The following is an 18,020-nucleotide window of genomic DNA, read 5'->3' as shown; positions in this document are numbered from 1 at the left end:
CATAACCAAGACACCTATGGTGGTGACTGATATCGACGTAATGGAAGTAAGTGAATCAACTGAAAATCCTATCTTTGGAGAAATATCGTCGTTGGGAATCCATGACCATGAGTATTCAAAAGTGGAGCGACCAGTAACTTGTTGCCAGAATGTTGCGATAGAGACGGACATAGCTGCGGCTAATGAAAGAACACTGAGCATAGCACGTATACGACGAAGGCTCTTAGTGGCTTTTGGAAAAAGAAACGATGCCAATCCGATCAAACCAGAGGTTACGAATGGGCGTGAGGGGACAATCCAAGCACATTCATAAGATAATTCCATAAACATATTTAACCCGGGTTGGAACTCTTTCTGTCAATAGTTGTCAGATATATGGAGCGTCGAAGAATGGAATATATATGGACAGGTGAGATCACGCGTATCAAACCGAATAATCCATTTGTTTCTCGTTCTGGTGCGAGCCCGGCGTCGAGACTTGACAGGAATCAAATGTGTCGGAGATACTTATCTAGGTTCCATTTTTTGACCCCAAACCGATTGAGTTGTTTTGGGTTATTTTTCACACGACAAGACTATTACGGATAGACATGCAGCAATTGATACTGGAGGAAAACAACTCCGAGTAGAACCGGGGAGATTCTATGATGTTCGTCACTTCGCTCTGCTTGGGCACAACGCATCAGAGTCCAATACGGTAATGTCGATATATCGAGTTTCATTGGTTTGTCACGGATCCAAAATTGATCTCGGACATCCCCGGCTGAGTAACGCAACTGCTAGGGGGCGCGTCTTGCATCCCTGTTTCGAGAGGAAGAAAGTGATACGGAAGATCCATTCTAAGAAGAAGACGCGAAGGAAATCGGGATACAGACAGGATTTGGTTCGATCTGTAGTAGATCCCATTTGCTTAAATGGAAAGGAGTTGGTTGGTTAGCAAATTGTTATCATAAAGAAGTCAATGATTCTTGCTGGGATTCTTTTGCATAGAATGGAAACCCAGTTCCCCCAGTTGTTCCCCTTCTAATGATTCTACGCAATCACCCCCTCCCTCATTATATTGATTCTACTCGTACGTATCAACATACTCGTCGCATTCATTTCGATGATAAAACCGAATAGATAGATTTCATTATGGCAGTTCCAAAAAAACGTACTTCTAGGTCGCGGAGGAAGATTCGCAATCATATTTGGAAGACCCAAACTAATGAAGTAGCATCGAAAGCTTTTTCTCCAGCTAAATCCATTTTGACTGGACGGTCGAGAAGTTTTTACTATGTGACAAATGAAAAAATTTCTGAAACTGGTCAGTAGTACTCCCCGGTTGTAACAGGAATTGCCGTATCAATAGGACGTGGGGTCGGTCGGAATAGATAGTGAACTATTTGTTTGTTGGAACGGGGAAGACGAGATAAGTGATTGTCAGGGAACTTATTGATGAATTTGGATCCCTAGTAAGTAGTACGGGTACATGTTGATATTATTGCGTGACGGTACCGTGCGGTAAATAAAATCCAAATACTAACAGAGTTGTATCAATGAATGTTGGTAATAACCACGAGGGGGGGGGGGTTACGTGCATGAAGAAGGAGCCCAATCCCTCTCTTCCTTCCTATGATACAAGGGTCTCGATCACGATCATCGATTTATCTCTATCCCTACTACGAATGGGTATGGGTCGATAACACCCAAAGAGAATCGGGAGATAAATCTGCGTTCCCGGAACGGGAACGTCTTCTATTCCGTTTAAAATATGTTCCGACCTCGTTTATTCGGAATAGCAGGATTTGAACCTGCGACCTCCATCACCCCAAGATGGCACGCTACCGAGCTACGCCATATCCCGTTATTCCTATACAAGTATAGCGCCGTATACCTAATCAACTATAGACAGGGAAGGTCCCTTGTTGTGCGTGTGTACTCTCCCCCAGGAAGATTGACGATTCACCCGAAGATGTGATATCATTAATTACGATAAGTATAACGAGTAGCGAGCCGCTATGGTGAAATTGGTAGACACGCTGCTCTTAGGAAGCAGTGCTAGAGCATCTCGGTTCGAATCCGAGTAGCGGCATTTAATTTCAACCTGCAGGCGAGGGCTGTGTCTGATACAACCCCTGGGAAAAGCAGTAGGAATAGGGAATTCTCCCCGTTTCGACGTTTAAGGGGTAAACCCGAAATCTCCTGGGAATAATGGGTGGGTGGTACATACTCTCCAAAATCTCACTAATTCACTGGATTCTCCTCATTACGATTCACACCGATATAGAGCACATATTCGCTCACATTTCTTTTCTTACGCTTCTTTCCGTCACTCTGTTTCACCGGATGGGGCTGGCTCGCAAGCTCAAGAGACTCATTAGTTTGAGCGTTGGAGGTATGACAATTGCTTTCATCTGTATAACGGGATTTACGACGATTCGTCGGATTCAACCCAAACATCTACCACCGAGCAATCTACATGAATCATCTATGTTTCTTTCACGGAGCTTCTCCCCAATGCATGTAATTATGAGAATTAGGAGTCGGAACGAATGGTCAGGTGCAGTCACGGCACCAGGTGCCATGTCGACCCATGGATTCGCAACTCTGGGTCTTCCTGAGGAAATGCAACAATCCACACCGCTAGTACCTGCTCTGCAACCTCATCGGTTAATGACGCATGTAAGTATGATGCCACTAAGCCATGTGACTTCGTTATGTGGATCTCCATCAGCAACATCTCCACCGATTGCCACCTATGACGCAGAACAATTTTCTATCCCCGGTCCAAATCAAGAATTTCCTACCTGGACCCCCTCTCCGGGAGTGGATATACACTGCTACGAGCAGGCAGGAAGTAATCCGAGAAACAGTTTTCATCGACTATCCTTGAATTCACGTAGGTGCCGATTGATCCACCAATTGGACCGATGGAGTTATCGAATCATCAGCTTAGGGTTTCCTCTACTGACTGTTGGTATTCTCTCTGGAGCAGTGTGGGCTAATGAAGCGTGGGGATCCTACTGGAGCCGGGACCCTAAGGAAACCTGGGCATTAGTGACTCGGCTGATATATGCTATTCATCTCCATACCAGAATAACTAGTGGTTGGCAGGGGGAAGGGCCTGCTATTGTAGCATCTACAGGATTCTTCATTGCTTGGATTTGTTTCTCAGGGGTTAATCCACCAGGAATCGGTTTACATAATCACGGGTGGCTTACTTAATAATTAGGTAGAAGACCGCTAATTCGATCGGGGGGAGAGATAACAAAAAATGTTACCTCGTCAGATGCTTGAAGTGTTACATGTAATCAATTCGTGATTTGAATCAGAGTCTGCATGAGGAATCGCGCTGTGGATTCCTCACCCAGACATTCATGCAATTACGTCGCCAGCGGCATGGATTCCCACTGCCTTCCCTTATAGGAATTAATACCAGAACCGCTTCCAAGAGTAATCCTCATTGAATAGATATGTTCGACTACCGATCCAAACGATACTGCGTTTTATTGCCCCTCTACTATCCCATAAAAGAGTACGGAACCAGGATAGATAGTATTTTGTGATTCCGTAGAGATGCAACCATGTCTGGATACAGACCGATACCGAGGATTGGTAAAGAGAGACAAATCGATATGAATATTTCCCGCGGTCCGGAATCAACTGAATATGGATCCGAATAGTTGGATATTCTGTATCCGTAGAATATTCGACGTAACATAGATAACAAATAAATGGGAGTTAATACTGTACCAATCGCTTCGACTACTACAACCGATAACTTAGATATAGATGAATAATGCTGATTAGTCACTATTCCTGGAAATACCATCAATTCCGATACAAACCCACTCATCCCGGGTAATGCAAGGGATGCCATTGAGAAGATACTAAACATAGTAAATATCCTGGGCATTGGGGTAGCCATCCCCCCTAATTGATCGAGATAAAGGGTACGTGTCCTATCGTAACAAGTCCCTGCAAGGTAAAATAGAGCGGCACCTATTAACCCATGGGAAATCATTTGTAACACAGCTCCATTAAGACCCGTATCTGTCACGGATCCAATTCCAATTGTTACAAAACCCATATGGGAAATTGATGAATACGCTATTCTCCTCTTAAGGTTACGCTGACCCGGCGGAATCAGGGATGCATAAACAATTTGGACTGATCCGAATAGCACCAACCACGAAGCAGGTATGGAATGAGCATGAGGTAATAATTCCATATTAATTCGAATCAATCCATACCCTCCCATTTTTAGTAATACCCCAGCCAGCAACATACATGTGCTGTAATGTGCTTCCCCATGAGTGTCTGGCAACCAAGTATGAAAAGGGAATATTGGCAGTTTCACGGCATACGCCACGAAGAATCCTAGATAAGAAAGCACTTCTAGTGATATAGGATGTGATCTGCTTGCCAAATCTCGGATATTGAAGGAGGGTTCCTGGGTCCCGTAGAAACCCATAGTTAGGGCTCCTATTAGGAGAAAGATAGAACCACCAGCTGTGTATAGAATAGACTTCGTGGCTGAGTATAGACGTCTCTTCCCACCCCACATACATAAAAGTAGGTAGATTGGGATTAATTCCAACTCCCACATAGGAGAGGAAAGCGAAATGTCTCGAGAAGCAAACAGTCCTATTTGGCCGCTATACATGGCCAACATCAAGAAATAGAATAGACGTGTATTCCGCGTAACTAGCCAAGCTGCTGAGGTTGCCGAAGTAGTGACAAATCCTGTCAGTAGAATGAGACCCATGGAGAGTCCATCAATACCTGAACTCCGATGGGAATTGATTGAATTTATCCAACTAGAATCCTCCACCAATTGAATGCATTGATCATCGATATGGAAGTGACAATGAAAGATATAAATGATTAGTAGAAATTCCGATATACAAATGCCTGGGGTATACCACCGAACGATCTTATTCCCATTGGAGGGAAGCATTGGAAATAGCGAACCCGCCAGAATCGGAAAAAGAACAATTGTGGTTAACCAGGGTACGTTACTCATCGTGGATGGAAAAATATTTTAGCGGGGGGGAGGGGGGGGGGAATCTTAATACCCCAACTCATACTCAATAGAATTGAGTATGAATCTTTGAGTATGAGTTGGAAAGAAAACGATTCGATTCTTGAATCTCTTTCTTGACCGATGAATCAATAAGCTAGACCCATACTACGAGTCGTCTCAGCTCCCGGATAGACGCGTACACTCGAGGAATCTGTTGGACAAGCGGATTCACGTCTCTTACAACCTACACAGTCTTCTGTTCTAGGAGCAGAAGCAATTTGATTGGCTTTACACCCATCCCGGGGGATCGTTTCCAATGCATCTGTCAGACAGGCTCTTACGCATTAGGTGCAACCAATACATGTGTCATAGATCTTTACTGAATGTGCCGTCGAATTTGTTCACTCCTATTGGATTGACGTGTCAAAGATATTCTCCTGTTGGGGTTGTTGAGGTGTACCTACCCTCCCCCCTGCCCCCTACCCCTTATTTTCCATTCAATCAAATCTAAGATTTGTATTGATTTGGTTTTTCCGCATCTACCTACATAGACACTCCGTGGGTGGAACTCTCCCATCATCCTCGTGAAATGAATGGGTTCTGCAATATGGGGAGGGACGGTACAAGACAATTTTAAGGAACGGGATAGGTAGGGATTCAGATAGGTATGACATAATTTTTCGGAATGAAATGCAATTGTTAGGGGGAAAACGACAGCATTACCAGCTGGATGTGATACACCTGCATTGAATAGCGATTCGCCCAAATAAATAGCGTCATCGACGAATCAATTACCATTTTAACAAATCAAATTGATCGATACGAGTCGATCTTCTATTACGCTGGATGACCGAAGCAATGGATAACCCAATAGCAGCTTCGGCAGCTGCAACGGCTATTACGGATATTGAAAAGATTTCCCCCTTCATTTGTTCATTGTCAAAGAAATTGGAGAATGCTACGAGATTTATATTAATGGCATTCAGAATCAGCTCAAGACACATCAGTGCCCTAATCATGTTTCGACTCGTGATTGATCCGGAAAAGCCAACGCGATAGGGATAAGCACCTAGAATCAGTCCATGTTCGAGCATGATGTATTAACCCCCCGGAAACTTAATTGGTTAACCTACGAGATGAGTTTACGAGAAGTTGTAATTAATTAGAAAGATGGGGAGTCATCTCCAGACGACGAAGCAGGTTCTTCGTCGGGTCTGGTTATTCCTTCACCACGAGCCATTGTAATCGCCCCTACTGAAGCCACTAGGAGGAGGATAGAAAGGAGTTCGAATGGAACCAGAAATTGTGTTAACAATTGGTATCCAATTCGCTGGATGTTGTTTTTTGAGACTCCCCCCACAACATCCCTCGATGGGTCGATTGGATTTATATCAGACCATTTCGTATCTCGAATTGTAGTGGTTGATAAGATAGATAGACCCGTACAAGCTCCTAAGGCAATAGTATCTCCCATATTCCAGGAAATGGTTGAATTGGAATCTACTGGTTCGTCAATAACCGTTACGGCAGACACGATCGAAACATTTATAGCTCCTACATAGATAGGCGATTGTGCGGCAGCTACAGAATCGGCATTCGGTACGAGATATGGGAGAGATATACAGATAAACACCAGTCCCGATGAAGAGGCGGAATAAACTATATTAGCAGATAATACCACTCCTACACTTCCCAGTAGAATACCTAATTCGATTAGTATCAAGACAGATTCATAAATTGATTCAGGTAGATTCATTATGCCCAGTTATTTTGATTCTCCCATCTCACTATATTACTATTCAATAACGACGTGTATGTGTGTGACCTACTTATGTAGACACACCCCCCCCTATTGGTAGAAATAATTGAAGGAGGGATATCTCTGCATAGCAGAGATATCTCGATATTGAATCATCTCCGACTTACTATTTTTTCTAACCAGGGAGTCGGTCTATCTTCCAAACTTCAGACGGAGATTCAATTGACACCACGAGTGACAGTTCGATTATTGGGATCTCCTTTCGTGACTCCCCCAGATGAATAACTCAGAGTTGGAACTACTTGAATTGCGGAATCCTGGGAGACAGAGAGGGGCAAACGTCCCGGAGCCATTTGATCATAATTTGATTCGTGACGATCATAAGTCGAGGGTTCATACTCCTCAGTCATTGACAAGCAATTTGTTAGGCGGTATTCGACACAATTCCCACAGAAGATACGAACTCCGAAATCAATGCTATAACTTCTTAATCGTTTTTTTCTGATGCTTCTTATCAATCTCCGGTCGACGACAGGCAGGTTAATCAGACATACTCGGACACGTACCTCACAAGCAATGCATTTGTCAAATTCAAAATGAATTCGTCCACGGAATCGTTCGGATGATATAAGTTTCTCGTAGGGGTATTGGATAGTCACAGGTAAACGATTCAGATGGTCTAGAGTAACCGCAAAACCTTGACCAGTATACCTCGCAGCTCGTATTGCTCGTTGACTATAATCCTGGAATCCAGTTACCGTGGGAAACATGTGATAGATAATCCTGGGGGAGTTCCTTAGTTTCTAGAGATTGGATAGATTAAAATCGGGGTGACATTGATGTAAACTATGAGGGGAATATCTCATTTTAGAGATGGTAGTCGAAACGAAGCTGTCAGCAACGGATTTCCCGGAGCAACGGGCAGAAGAGATTTCCAGCCGAGATCTAGTAATTGGTCTATTCTGACTCTAGGTAATGTCCATCTCGTTGCGATAGAAATGAATAGGAATAGATAAGACTTGGCTGATGTGGTAATGACACCTGTTACTGCATCGAATACATCAAAGGATTCACTGCTGAGAGTCCGAAAGGGAAAAATTTGCCCTAATTCTTGAAGAAATGGAATTGGTGAATCCCATCCACCCGGATAAAGGACTGTTACAAACGACGAGGAAACCAATGAATTTGGGTAAGAACCAACATAGAATGAACCAGATTTTATACCTGAATATTCGGTTTGATAACCCGCTACCAGTTCCTCCTCCGCCTCTGGTAGATCAAATGGCAACCTTTCACATTCTGCCGATGGGGATATGAAGAAAGCTATAAAGCCTATAGGTTGACGCCGCAGATTCCATCCCAGAAAACCATACTTAGATTGTGTTTCAACTATGTCAACCGTACTTAAGCTATCAGATAATTATAGTCGACGGTACAATTGCTATTACCACCTCTGATTCGAAACCGTACATGAAATTGGGATTTCATACGGCTCCCCATAAGTCACCCGAGAGGGGGATTGGTAGTTAATCACTTCCTTTGCGCGACACCCCCCTGAGGAGCGTCCCAATCTCAACCAATGGGATTCTGTTTGCTACAGGGAGTGATAGCTTCTGAATCCATCTCAACCTTTTCAGTTATTTTTTGATATAATTCGGAATCTTCCACCGTTTCTCGGTGGAATGGGATTTACCGATACTTCTTTTATATCTCCACATAGATGGATCCCTACCTATCTTTATTTCAGCCGAGAAGAGGATTAGCCTGAGGATTCCTATGATCCCAATCCTCTTGAGACTACTACGTAAAGGAGATACTCGCATATATCAATAATTTTTTCCGCCAGGGGCAGAAAAATCAAACCGTTGAAAGGATTACTTCGTTCCGGATAGTCATAATCTAAGTAGATAGGAATATACTCGGGATTGGGATTTTCAAGATGTACTACCTAGTCATCCCTACCGAGGCTAAGTCTTTATCCAATTAAAGAGAAAAGAGATTTTATTATGCAACTTTTTTCTCCACCCTTCTCACAAATCTCTTGTGTATATTAGTGTTCCTGACCATCCACTCCCGCTCAATCCCGGAAAAGAGGTTCAGTCCCTTCTTGTCCCCGCTTCAGGCCCTGTAAATCTATCCCGTACCTGGGGGCAAACAGTGTTTACTGCTCGGACATGCTTTCACTCCCGTACATGGGGGATGGGACTCGATTCACTCGCTGCAAGACGCTGTTCGATCTCACCCAGATGACTATCCAGTTGTTCTGTCAAATCAGTGAAAGATTCTTCATTCCGAATCTCTATATCGGAATAACCCTCTTCCCATCAATCTTATTCAGCGAGTCGCACGTGGGGATATGGATAGTACACATGGGGCTGGGGGTATTTCGTAACTAATTGATTGAGCAGCAGCTCTAAGACCACCTGGAGGGGAATATTTATTATTTGAACCATATCCTGCCATAAGTAGCCCTAGGGGAACGATACTTGAGATGGCGATCCAAGAGAAAGCACCTATACTCAGATCAGCTAGAATAATGTGCTGCCCGAAGGGTATCACCAAGTGGCTTATAAAGACTGGTATGACTACCACAGCTGGTCCAATATTGAATAGCCAAGTATCGCCCCTGGCTGGAACAATATCTTCCTTCAGTAGGAGCTTGACTCCATCGGCCAGGGATTGGATAATTCCCAAAGGACCTGCATATTCAGGTCCGATACGCTGTTGTACCCCCGCAGATACCTTTCACTCGAGCCGTACGATAACTAATACTCCTACTGTAATTCCTACGATAAGGGTGGGAATGGAAATCAGAATCCAAATCAATTCGGAAGAATCTCTCGAAACTCCCAATTTGTGAAATAAGTCAATCACGCGTTCCTCGAAATTTTTTGTACCAATTGCCGTTTCGGCGATCAACCTCCCCCATGATGATATCTATACTACCTAATATTGTCGTAATATCGGCTAGTTTCATTCCTTCTACCAATTGAGAGAGAATTTGCAGATTTATGAAGCCAGGCGGACGAATCTTCCGTCTCCGGGGAGAAACACTATCATCTCCAATCAGAAATATCCCTAATTCCCCTTTGGGAGCTTCCACCCTTACGTAATGCTCCTGCTCAGGTAATTTGAAAGTGGGAGAGGATTTCTTACCGACAAATTGATAGTCAAAATCATTCCATCCCATTTCCTTTCGTTGCTGACTAAGGCGTCGAGATTCCAAATTTTCATATGGACCTCCCGGAAGGAGTCTCGAGGCCTGTTGAATTATTCTTATGGATTCTCTCATCTCGCCGATTCGTACCAAATAACGGGCCAATGAATCTCCTCCTGTTTGCCATTGGATCCGCCAATCCGATTCGTCATAACATTCGTAGTGATCCACCTTGCGAAGATCCCATTGAATCCCCGAGGCTCGCAACATGGGTCCGGATAAGCCCCGATCTATAGCTTCTTCCCTACCAGTGACACCTATCCCCTCCACTCGTTTCAGAAATATAGGATTATTTGTGATAAGTCGTTCATATTCATCGACTTTTGAGAGGCAATAGTGGCAGGAATCCAAACATTTATCTAGCCACCCATATGGTGAATCTACCGCTACTCCCCCGACGCGGAAATAATTATGCGTCATTCACATACCCGTAGCAGACTCAAGTAAATCATAAATCATTTCCCTTTCTCGAAATGTGTAGAAAAAAGGGGTTTGTGCACCGACATCCGCCAGAAAAGGTCCGAGCCATGACGGGTGGGGAGCTATTCGACTTAGCTCGAGCATAATAACTCGTATGTAACTAGCTCTTCTCGGTATTTGAATATTTGCCAACTTCTCCGGCGCATTCACTGTTATTGCCTCGGTAAACATGGTGGCTAAATAATCCCATCTCGTCACGTGGGGAAGATACTGCAGAATCGTCCGGTTTTCAGCAATTTTTTCCATCCCTCTATGTAAATAGCCAAGTATTGGTTCACAACCAACGACATTTTCACCGTCTGGAGTAACAATAAGTCGAAGGACACCGTGCATCGACGGGTGGTGGGGACCCATACTCACTATAACTGGATCCACTTTCGTAGGAGGTATACCCATGAATTATGTTCCTGGTAATTTTTGCAGACCCTAGCTTCGGTAGAACTGGATTTCTATAAATTGGAATCGGCGTCTCTTCAATCTCCGAATACCCAAGTTGCTTATTATGTTATCGTATAAAGTCGGATCCTTTTTGGATGAATGAATTAAGAGACGCTTGCGTCTTCCCAATAATTTCCACAAACCCCTCTGAGAGGAGTAATCCTTGGAATGTGATTTCAAATGAGAAGTGAGTTTCGAGACTTGATCGGTCAAGTAGCATATTTGAGACTCAGCAGACCCTGTATCCCCTTTCTCACAAATCAACGTCGAATTGGTAGATATAGCCTTATCCGTAATAGTAGTAATAATAATTGTTTATCGAATTCATTGTATAGGATTTGCCTACTAATTCGGGTAGTATTGGTCCGAGCGAGGGAGATGAATACTCCTATAATCGGGGAAATCGTCACTCAATAGATTCGGTTATCGGTGGGAATTTGTTTCCCACCAACGAGTAGTTACAGCTCCGCATCTGATAAGTAAGGTAGGTATCTGCCCCTCCTTCTATCACACACTTGATTGAGATTACCAAGATGTTAGTAATATTAGTCGAGCAAATTGTCGAATCTACGTATTCTCCCCCCGTCTCAAATAATGGGATACATGCGTATTCTGGGCGTGGCAAATCGACTTCCATTATTTGTGTCGAAGCGGAATCTGTTCATACAAGCTAATTCTTCTAAGCGATAACTGGGCCAAAGGAAACGTTTGATTTTCTGAGTCCCACTCAGGTCGCTAGACTCTTCACTCTTGTTCATCCATTCCACTCCAGAAGGGTAGCCCAAAGGGTCCCTTTCGGATTTCACGGAGCTCAAAATCAATAGGGATCTGAGAAATCGCGATTTGCGACGATGTCTCGGAAGCAGGAGATCTTCGATGTTATGGAGATAGGAGCGATTCCTATTCCTCTCCCCATTGATGAGTGACAAACGCAGCATGCACCCGCCAAATATATTTCTATTCAATCTTCTTTGAATCTGTTTCGAAATTTCAGTGGGATACTAACCATTTTATACATGAGAATCTAATCATCGAATATTCGCGGTAAACGATGGGCTGAAATAACAAACAAATCATCTAGAATCTCGCGTTTCTCTTCGTTGAGAAAAAGATTCAACAAATCGCAATCTATACCCATATTGACACAGAAGGAAGTAAGATCCTGCTCATTTTCTAATACGTTGATGAGAGATATCAAATCCCTCAGTCTTTATAATTCTCTTTCTAATGCTTCGGATTCCCATTTCCATTGAAAAATATAATAGTGACTCCCCCTCTCTCTTAGAAGTATTTCATCCGAATCAATCTCTTCTTCCTGTAACCCGTAATCCGTGCCTAATCTCTGAAATCTTTCATTTGGGGTAGCGGGAACCCTCTCCCACAAAATAGAAGTCCCAGGTACAAATTTCGATCTTGTTTCGTATACATCCTTTGCTTCCGCGGGATCCGGAATTACCCACAACACCAAATCGGATTTCGGATTCAACTCACGTTCCGGATCAAGTATTCGTGGATGAGAAATTCCCTTCCCTGCAATAAGTTCTCTGATACGATTCCCTAAACGAGTTTCCCTTATCGCCGCATTCCACCCCGCCGGAAATTTTTGTATATCTACATCTCGTGAGGAATCAATAAAACTATGTAACAAATAACTGTATTTACGACGTTTATTGATATTTCTCACTCGATCTCTGAGGAAAGGGGTTTCAGTATATATGGAATAATCGTTTTGTCTATCACGAAATACATATTCATGCTCGGCGAGAAAACTTCCCCCGATGCTTCTGAATCCATATAAATTTTCGATGTCCGATCTCCATCTCTTCGGTGCAATTTTTTGCCATAACTCCAATGACAGGTTGTACTTGTCGGGACAGCCTAACAAACTCCCCAAATCATTTGCATTCAATTCCCAAAGTTGTTTGGAAAGTCCCCGCATCGTAGCAAAATTATTAATATGTTCATCGATACCATACCCACGTACAATCCCGCCAGTTCTGTCATCGGGACATCCCACGGAATCGCTCTTTCCCCCGTCATGTTTACCGCCATCAAAAAATTCTGGGGTTTCCCCTCCCCCTTTCGGATAACAACCATGATCACCGCGCGGATAATTCCAATCTTCCGAAGCATCATCCAGATTCTCATTATCCTTACATCCCTTCCGGTTATCGAGATACCCCGCATCCTTGCTATCTTCCGCAATTTCCATCAAAGAATCCAAATCCAGGTTGTTTTTCATGCTTACATGCCACAGAATGTCGTGAATGTGCGCCTGAGACGGTAATCCTATAGATTGATTATCGATAACTCGCGGTATTACCCTCCCTAATTCCGGAAATAGCTAGAATTGGGTGGTTTGCATCCCCATGAACCCCACCAACTTGATTCGTCACTTTCACCAGTTGCACCCGAAATCTAGCAAAATTGTCGAGATAATGAGCAAAAGCTCTATTGACTCTTCGAAATAATCCCGCTACTAGTAGAAGATACTTCTCAAACAATTCTGCGACCGATATGCGGGATCTCAAATAAATTCCCTGAATATTGACTAATTTCGTTTGGAATCTCAAAGAACTAGTCAGATTTGTATTAATTAGTCTGTCATCTATTCCCGGTTTACTAAAACGGAGTGATTTGGTGCTACGCCCACCCCCGCCAACCCCTTCGGTTAACAGATTTCTGAATGCATGCATGTCTGATTCGGGTTCGGATTTGGATCCACCAACGGTATCTTTTACTGGTTCATCATCGGTACCCGCAAAGTATCGGGATTTATTATCAATGGGAATTGATGTTTCATCTATTCCACCAGTACCTGGTTCACCGTGTGACGGCCCCTCTTTCCACCCGGTCCCTGTATCATTTGGAATATCTCCCCCAACAAAATCGGTTCCACTCCAATTCTCCCAAATCCCTTCAATTTTACGAAGGAAATTCAATTTCCCCAATGGAAACCTTGCGGATACACCCAATTTGGAGTAGAGACGACGCATTTGCCTAGTCCGCAATGCGAGACTACGTCTCAAAATTCTCATCAATTTCTTCCGGATAGGTTTCCAGAAGGAGGGATCTTTCTTAATAGTTCCAAAAGGTACATCTGTTTGGAATCCCCAAGCTGTTAAATAGCTAGATGGAGATTTTCCTCGCCTCAATCTATTTTTTCTCCCCGATTCCCGAGTCTTGAGATACCTGGGATTCATATCATTTTCCAAAATGGTTGGGCGCCTCCTCCCGCGAGTACGCCAAGGCTTCAACCGGAAAGGATACAAAATCTTTATCTGAAGACCCTCCTTCAACCTACGACCGGGTAAACGAGTGTGTGAGAATCCCTCGCCGTCGTAGGTGCATTTGATGTGGGATTCTTTGCGCCACTCACTCCAATCCTCATCCCATTCGGGAGCTTGAAAAAATAAAATACGACCGAAATTCTTGAGTGTTATCAATACAGGCAGTTTCACATATTTCCGAAGAGTCGATTGCATAACCAATAATAAACCCCGCCCCGTGTGGATGGAACTCACATCGAACCTAGCTGCTATAGCTGGGCGGTCGGATTTCGCTCGCTCCCCCTCTCTCGAGGATGAAAGAGATATTAGTTCCTGTTCGGGTTGGGTACTAGTTTCTCTCCTCGCGTCACCGGCCGATTCCTCAAAATCTACACCAGTTAATTCTCCGGCAGGAAATCGAAACGGAGTGGGTAGTTCCATTAATCTAAAGAAGAGAGGTGAATGTGCCTTATCTTGAAATACTTCCCAAACCAGTGTCTTACGTCTTCTGGAGCGCATAGAGCCTTTTATAGGTTTCCGACGAAAATCAGAGCTTTTTGCAAAACGTTTGACCAGTCTGCGTGTTTTCAGCCGCGTCTTCCCGACGCTGATTGCTAAATTTTTTAACTTTCTGTTACGAATATCAGTTGACCCACCCGCGACATCGAACCTATTATCATATATTAAGTGAGTATTGCGGGCCAATTCCTCCGACAGTTCCTCAATCTCGAGGATCGAACGTATTTTTTGTTTTGAAGAGTCAAGTCTTTCCCCACCAATTAGAGGTACGTCTAGCAAGCGGATCCAATCGAAGGCACCACAATCATCTCTGAGATAGGTGAAGAAATAAAGCTAACTCTGTCGGAGATGAAGAAAATTTGAAGACTTGATCCCAAGTTACGGGGGTGGAATCACCCTTCGAAACTGAATAGTTTGTTTCTCCCACAACATCTTCAATCACGGCATCATCCGGTGTTTCGAACATGAAAATAAATATTTGCAAAGCATTTTTAGGTAATGCTTCCCGGGGAAGAGGAATCTCATTGCTTCTCAACTCTTTATACCTGATAGACACCCAATCCCGAATCTTATTACCGGAATTCAATTCATTGGCATACTCGTTGTTGTCAACCGCTTGCGATGCCAATGAATCAGACAGTATCCAGAATGAATCCGAGTTTGGAATCCTAGCACGACATGAATTATTCAAAAATGGATCATAAATCTTAGGTAATTCACCTCCGTTATCAGCCAATCCGGTCCTTCTTTCCATCGCTTTCCAGAAGATAGGCTCGGTGTCTAGGAATCGAATTCGGTCCTTTAACTCATTATTCAAATCCTTGTTTTTCCTGAATTGGTTCAAAATCCAGTCTTCATGCAGATGATGAGCTGGAAGTGGCATATCCGAATCCTCTAACGAGGTTCCTAACTGGTCTCCAAAGATCGACAAACTGGGTAACGCCGTGAGAGCCAACCGCTGTTTTCCACTAGTCAAACATTTGCTGAAAAAGTGATTTGATACTTGCTTCTTCACTAAGCTATCGCCGCCGAATCGGCTATTCTCTATATATCGTAAAGGACGATTTGGTTTGTATGGGTCGAACAAGGACGTGGGCCACGACTTGAAAATCCATAGCATCGAATCTGACAACTCCCGGAGATTGTTATCGAGCAAGACAAGTTCGTCTTCAAAATTCTTGGTGAAGAGAGGTACTGGAGCCTTACCCAAATAAACCAGTACATTAATGAGAACAACAATACTAAAAGTTTTGTAAATGACGCGTTTCATCAGCAGGTAGAGTATGGGTGAATCATATTCTACGCGAACCAGAAGTAATCTGGACAAGTAGCTGAATGACATATGACCGAGTGACCAACCCACGAAACTACTAATCAGAAATGTTATGTTGTTGCTATATCGAAAAATAAATAGGTGAATTGGTCTCGCCAATACGGGACTTGGTAAAAGAATTGGATTTAAAATCTGGAAAATGAAACTATCCAAGAATATATTACCGATTCGAAAGTCACTGAGTGAATTGGTCGGACGTAGAGTTCGATAATCCGGTAAATCCTTGGTTCGGAACCAGTAAAATAACATGTATGGTACTATTGGGACAGTTACAACATGTGGTTTCACTATCAATGCATATAGAGGTGAACAGAATATTGACAGAAATATTAGTAGCTATCCCATCATCAAACCACTCAAAGCGACGGTACCACTAAGATTCCCTCCCAAAAGAAAAGCTCTTATGGATAGTATTTGGGAGGGTCCAACGGGTAATGTTGTTAGTAATCCATAATATAGTCCGAATATTATAGGTGGACCTGCCACCTTCACCCGAGTAAGCAGCGAAACCTGCAGTAGATACAACGACATTTGAACGCTTTCTACGTTCATAATTATTTCCTTCCCATATTTTTCAGTTTTTTTTTTTTCCCGTAGAGTGCCGGCAACCTCTCCGTACCACTCCCGTAGCTAGCACAGCAACTCCTTCGGAAAGGAGTCGATGGATTTCTTAATCATGAGGAGACAGAATCCCATGATTAAGAATTTGGAGACGTCTCTATGCATTTCCCTCAATGGTCACTTCCCGTCACCCAATAATTCTATAATTTAGTGATTTGTTACCATCTGCTTCGACAGGTTACTCCAACCCAGACGCCCCGGATTATTATTACGCCGTAGGGGACGAGTAACAAGTTCAAGCACATCCCTCGCATTAGTGGATCCATGGATTTGGGCAAAGGTGAACTCGACAGACCATTTTGTATCAATACCTCTTGCTTCTAAAGGATTGGCATGAGCCATTCCAGTAATTGCTGAATCAGGTTTTAATTCATGCATACGCTGTATCTGGTTATAATTATCCGGTTTTTCCACGATCCGTGGCATGAGTGTACCCATCTCTTTGCAAGTATCTCGTGAGAAAGATGGCTCGGCAGCTTGATATCGTTTATCCATGTAGGGAATACCTGTTTCGTAGACAACCATTCCGCAGCGAATTGGGAATCTTGCTATAGAAATTTCTGATAGATTATCTCCCGTAAAAGATATAGATTTACCAGCTGCTATCTCAAGATAGTCTCTCAGACTCTTCCATATCTCATCCTCCCTCTCCTTCAAACCCTGAGGTTCCATATTAAAGGCGGAACAAATCTTTTCTATCCAAGCACGCGTCCCATCAGGACCAATAGGAAAAGGTGCTCCAATTAACTGGCATTTACGACGCCGCATCAGAGTCGTCGCTGTACGGCTCAGAGAGGGATTCACGCCGCAAACATACACTCCCTTGCCTAATGATGGAAGTTCAGTATATCTCTGGGAGGGTAACCACCCCGATACCTGAATGGATTGACGTTTCGATTCCGGATTCGGTTGAGAAGCTACAGTTGAAGTTAGAGATCCAAAAAGAACTGAAGCATGATTCTTTAATTTCCGTCCCTCCGGATTAGCCCCCCCCGCTTCCGTCGTCGCAGTGTCAACACCCCCAACTAAATCCTGTTTCTGTTCGTGTCTAGATATGTCAAATTCCGGACACCGATGCGTCGTGGCAGCTGATACAGTATCCTCTCCCTGAGTAAAAGCATAATCCGATCCATTGGCCCGCGCAACTACAATTGGTACTCCAAGTTCGTTTTCTAGCTTGGGTGCTATGCCTTCTAGGTCCGTCTTATTCCGTGGTACATGTGCCAATCCAAATAATGACACTAGGGTTTCTATCTCGTTTTATTTGGATACAAATTCTCTCCAATTCCCCTTGATCATTTAATTGGGCCGAGACGTCCCCCTCTTCCGACTCTGCCATTGCATAACGAGGTTCCGCAAGGATCGTAACTCCAAGA

General features: G+C 43.5%; 1 non-coding gene across 1 annotated transcript; it reads right to left on the bottom strand.

Moving 5' to 3' along the window:
- Nucleotides 1-1,772: 1,772 nt before the first annotated feature.
- On the bottom strand, nucleotides 1,773-1,846 carry TRNAP-GGG (transfer RNA proline (anticodon GGG)). The gene has a single exon. It is a non-coding gene; the product is annotated as a tRNA-Pro (tRNA).
- Nucleotides 1,847-18,020: the final 16,174 nt, after the last annotated feature.

The sequence above is a fragment of the Dipteris shenzhenensis genome, unplaced genomic scaffold (assembly GCF_047967505.1).
Source record: "Dipteris shenzhenensis isolate YYH24624 ecotype China unplaced genomic scaffold, Dip_SZ_1.0 scaf0530, whole genome shotgun sequence".
Taxonomy (NCBI): domain Eukaryota; kingdom Viridiplantae; phylum Streptophyta; class Polypodiopsida; order Gleicheniales; family Dipteridaceae; genus Dipteris; species Dipteris shenzhenensis.
This window is presented reverse-complemented; position numbering and strand designations above follow the sequence as displayed.